This window comes from Apis cerana, linkage group LG6 (genome assembly GCF_029169275.1).
Source record: "Apis cerana isolate GH-2021 linkage group LG6, AcerK_1.0, whole genome shotgun sequence".
Lineage (NCBI taxonomy): Eukaryota > Metazoa > Arthropoda > Insecta > Hymenoptera > Apidae > Apis > Apis cerana.
Window position 1 is genome coordinate 14,534,793 of NC_083857.1, and position 6,000 is coordinate 14,540,792.

Genomic DNA, 6,000 nt, shown 5'->3' on the forward strand with positions numbered 1-6,000 from the left:
GGACATTAATTTTGTTAATGATTAACACCCTGCTTAGGATGAGTTTACGATTTCGTTTCCTTACGATTTGGTAGCAGATGCGATTGTTAATTAGGAAAATACGCTTTGTCAATAGTGCTAAAAATGAAATTTTTGAGAAGAAATTAATTTTAATTCGTCTTCGAAGATACTAAATTCCGATATAATTTCCAATAATTCCGCTCTTCATTTTCTTTTTATTCTTGGAACAAATCTCGAAAAAATTTTCCAGTTTCAAATGTTCATTGTCCCTTAATTTAATTTTCAACGAATTCCATAAACGTAATCTATCGTTCTTCAAACTCAAAATTTCAGTTATTTTTTACGCATCGCCGTGTCGCTGGACGATGTATCAATATGCCTTTAAATCCGTGTTTCGAAGAAAAAAAAGAGAGAAACTCGGTTATTTCGAGACATTGTGTACAAGGGTGGAGGAAAGAGGAACTCGTTTCGTTCGAGGGGAAATTGGCCTCGTGAAGGAATTTATCTCCCTTTTCTCTTCCAACCTTTTACGAATAATAAAAAATGAAGTAAAGTTTATCGTAAAGTCGATTATTTCATTTACCCAACGGGGGGTCGGTTGTTGTTCCAGCTCCGTGATGAAAATTGATTCCCGTATACACAAGACCTTCCTCACAAGGTCTACCTTCCGACCCCTTTACCCTCAGCCTTACGGTTTACGTGTTGTTCGCCAGTTACGAACAAGGTATGCTGCATTAAAGGCATTACGTGACTTCTTTTTAATGCCGCTCCTTCCTTCGAATCGCCTTGTATCAAATAAGAGGAGGCGTTGATTCGAATCCATCGAAAATATTATTTTGTGCGTATTCAAGTGAGATGATATTGCATCGTTTCTCGACAAAAGTTTTCAAGGTCGTTTTCGTTCCACTCGAGTGGCGATCGAGTTGTTCCATAAATTAATACAAAGTTTCCGAAGGGAGAGAGAGAGAGAGAGAAAAAAGGTAAGATTCGATCGACATCCTCGAAGCCTCCGCCAACAAATCACTCGACCTCCTTTCTTCGTTTTATCCCGTATGATATACGCAGCTACGATCGTTAATGTGCAACGTTTCCTAAAAATAAAATTTTGCATCGAATCTCCGTGTTTAAGATCGCTTCCAAGGTCGCTTCGTAACCGCAATATTCTCGTTTAAAAAAAAAAGCAAGATCACCGAAACCTCGTTTTCATCGAATCAATCCACTTCCATTAAAAACCCGCTTACTTTTCGTCAATTAAAACACGTTAATAAACAACACGCATTCAAAAATCAATCCGTTACGATCCCCTGTAACATCTTTCTTTACTCGTTCCTCCACGTCCGTGTAGAATTCATAAAAGTGAGAAAGGATCCCGGCCGGTATTACCATCCACTTAAATTGAATTACTCGTGGCGAGGGAGGAGAGGGGAAGAATGGGAAGAAAGTCGGGGAGTGGGATTGAACGGAAGAAGGTGGGTCCAATTATACGACCGCTCGAGCGGTTTCGTTCGTGTCCGACATAACCGTTGCCCGAAAGTGCCGTTCGCTCTGGAACATTCTGGGCCGTGAATGTACACGTACAAACCTTAAACCCGCGCCACGGATTCGATACGCGAAATTTCATGCTTCCCCCACTCCGAGCAGAAAAGAGGGGACCGGCTATTGGCCCGCGTCGAGCTCGTTGCTCGTGCCGGGCAATAGAAGGGGGAAGAATAGTTTTAAACCCTGAGCGGATAAAGAAATTTTCGACTCGTGGTAACGAATTTCGTTGTTATTCCTTCGAAAAGCATCTTGAAATGCCATGTTTAAAAATTATAATAATAATTTCATGATCGAAAAAAAAGCAAATTGTGATGAATTTTTGATTAATCTGAAAAATTTGTAGAAAATTTGTGCAAGCAAAAGTGTGGTCTCGTTTGAGAGAAGTTGTAAGAGGAGATACGAATCATTCGCGTTTAAAAACTTTTCTTTTGTCGCATTGTAAAAAATTGCAACCATCTACGTCTTCCTTACTATAATATCTAAATAGTTACCAGCTGCAAAGGTAAATTTACGGGTGTACATTAATTATGGAGAGTAGTCTGGAAACTATTAATCACTCTAAACACCTTCGAAGCTATGCTGACCTCTCTAACTTTTGTACACCCATTAGTACACGTCGTTTTCTCCTTATACGGGAAACTTTCTTCAACTTTATTTTTATCACGCAGAATCTATGCGACTGTAAAACACGTTTAATAACATTTCAAAAAAAAAAAAAAAAAAGGAGAGATAAAAAAAGAGAAAAAAAAACGAAGTAAAATCAATATTTAATATTAATTTCGAATCGATAACGAAATTATCGAAATTATTGGAAAATTCCATGTAGCTGTATAGCATGGAATGTCAAACCTTTAACTAAATAACGTGTATATATATATATATAAAAAAAAAAATTAAACATTCATCGATTGAAAGGTATGCGATCGATAGCGAAAAGGTATGACATAAATTATTAAACGAAATTATGGAATTACATATATTATATCGAAAATAGAAGCAATTTCTCCAAGTTGCAACGAGAAACGAAAGGGGTGTACCTCATATCCATGGTAATTGGCTGAGCCGAAATTTCGTGCACAGTTTATAATTAATTCATTGGATTAAATTTTCTCCTCGCAGTATGCATTGGCCGAGTTCTCGTGACACGTGCACACGCTCGAACCGCATCTACCTTATTAACGCTTAAAACAATCCCCTGGATCTTTATCATCCAATCACGTAACCGCGTCAAATATACGCTAAATTTTCCACCGTGCTCGTTTCCAAGTGCTAAAAGTCGATGTAACGTAATTAACGAAGTTTGTTTCCGCAAGTTTCGTATTGAGGTATCGGTATAATATCTATAACGGTATGCAAAAGCGTGTTTAACTAGCGAGAGAGCTTACATTAAGAGTAATAAATAAAAAATATCGAAATATTTCTTCTCTTTTTGTTTTAACGAGACAACTATCGCGAATGGAATTTTTATTTTTATTCTAACGTCACTTTCATTTTTCTTACCTTTATCTTATTCTTCCTTTCCTTCAACTTTGTATTCCTTTTACAGTATTTTGTATCTTCTCCAATGTTTTCCTCGTTTAAAATTTCTTTAAAACCCTTTCCTCTCAAAACTCACGTTGGATACTATAGATATTCGTCAATTAATAATGATTGATCGTTGTTTAAATTCTACCAAACATTCACGATGAAATTCATTTTATCGTAATCAAGGTATGTATAACGATCGCAAGAGAGAATAGATTACAATTCAAAGTTGGGTACGAATGTAAATACAATTTAGTAGTGAAAAATTTCTCCAATTTTTTAGAAATCTCCAGAGTGATGTTGACCGCGGTACGAAAACAGAGGCTCAAAATCTCGGGAGCACCGTGTTAAAACAATATTCCAAGTAGAACGCAAAGTTAGAACGTTGCGCTTCATAGTAACTGGCGAATAGTTCTATAGATATGTGATACACGTTTCGCAAATGAAATCAGTAAGGTAAGAGAAGCAGTTCCCTTCCGTTGGAAAGTCCCCGAGAGAAATACAACATAGGAGCAAATTACGAAAGTTCGTTGCACCTACCAATTCCCTTTGAATCGTTGGATTCATCGCGTATCTACAGATCGAATACTTACGGGATATATTTCGATACAGGGGAACTTAACGTCCCTAGATTCGATGCACGCTCCTTTCTTAACTGCTATTATTATTCGCACGAATATAGTATGCTACACAATGTGAACTTAGATTATCGCGGTCCTAAAAAAATTGGATAAATCAAGAAACCCTTTGTATTATATTTTTAATTTATTTTCTACGTTGACACCTACCAACGACGTCAGTAGTGCAACGACTGCGTACGACGATCTCGGCAGAGCCGATCTTACCCGATCTCGACGTTCGGCCTTCTTCGACAATTTTCGCCAAATCATCGGTCGACATCGGCTCCACGTTCGAATTACTATCTATTCATAGGCGAAACAGTCAAGTATTATATCGTTCGACAAACAGAGCGATTTTGAACACAATTGGGAGCCGCATTCTTGAGATCTCTTAATTTTCTCGAAATCGTAGTAATTTCAATCACGCTACATAAATTAATATATCGTATATCAATATAAAGTTTGAAAATATTACGTCGCTAAAAAGTTGCTTAATTAATGCCTGGATAATTTGCATGCAAATGACAGCGCCGATCGCTCGGTTCGGAAAAACATTACCGATAATTAAAATCGAATCGGTGATCTTAATTAACGCGCTTTCAAAAAATATAACGATGAACATTGAGCAAGTCGAGTCGAAGAATGAGAATCTAGATACGCAATCAAGCGGAGGAAAATTTGTCTCGTAGCATGAAGCACAAAAGAAACATCGCGAGGAATTGATTACGATGAAATCGCGTTCGGAAGGAACGCGAATCGATAGTTCTCCGCTTTTTGCATACGGTCGTTACTATCCTGAAAAGCTGGGTGCGCTCCCTTTTAAAAAGGGAGGCTCCTTTCAGATGGTAATGATTCGAAAGCGCACGAAGGAAATCCACGTTTGACCTCTCGATTGTGCACCCACGATTCTTGTATCTGGAAAAATGCGCGCACGTCCGCGCGTTTATTTCGATACGGACGAACGAAACTCTCGAGTTTCATCCGACATATTAACAGTACGGATACGTAGAAATTCAAAGAATCTGCATAACGTATTCTAAAGGTCGTAACTCGAGAAAATAATTAAAAATTCATCCAACTTTCTATACCATATATATATATATTCGGAAGAGCACTTCGTGAAAAAAAAAAATTAATAGAAACTCGAGTTCTATTAAAAATTTCTCCTACGCAAAATAAATAACGAAATATTTTTCCTGAACAATACCTATACTATAATTCTTCTTTCTCGGCTAATTTTATTTTTGAAAATAACTTTGCCCTCTTCCTCGCGCGTCTACGAAAGTTTCTATCGGGAACTTTGCCAATGACGGTATACAAATTTTCAATATGAGCCGGGACAACCTTCAACCACGTACTTTTGTAAACTCGTAATACGTCGTTTCAAATAACTTCCGCGTACAGTTTTTTTCCAAGATATAATCTCGCAACGCACCGTATACGCGTAATATGTATTATTATTGCAAAAAATTTCTTGGAAATATGAAACTCGTTTGAAAATGCATCTTTTCAGAGGATCAATGTGGAAAATTACCGAATGTTTTTAATCAAATCTATCGTGTATACGTATATTTTTTTAATACAATACGTGCTATTCTCCTTTCTGAAATTGAACAGCGCGGAGACGGAGGGGGGGGGAGAATGGATTCGAAACATCATGCAGGGTTCGATTGCGGCTCGCACAGTCGGTTGCTATAAAATTCTGCCTGTTTGGCGGCGGGTATAAATAAATCATGGGCCCATGTAAATCAGACAAGACCGGCGTATTTCCACCAGAAAGTATAAGTATTCCTCTTCCGTGGCAGGCGACGGGATATACAATCCGTGAATCGACTACGCATGAGTCTCGATGGAAAAGCATATATATATATATATATATAAAAGGACAAATTTATTAAAATTTTCTCCTCTCGAAAGAAAAGAATCTCAAAGAATTTCGTATTAGAATTAATTATTCGGGTACAATTTTGACGAAACCACCACATATTCTATCAGACACGATCGTTTACCCGCTAATCTTTTCTCGACTATCTTCTTACAAAGGAGGAAACGTTTCAAAGAGTAATTGCAAGATAGTGGAGTGCGTGCAGGGGAGTATCGGTTGATCTAAAAAGATTCCCCGTCAATGGAGTGTCGTAAAAAGGATGAAAGGGCTATCGTATCGGCTAATATCGATACAGGTCACCGGATAAGGGAATAAAACGAATAGTCGAATATATTTTTCCTCGAAAAATCGATGATTTTGCCAAGACCAAGAAGAATAAGAAGAGGAAGAGAGGGAATTTAAATTATTCAATCCTGGTCGAATTAAAATATC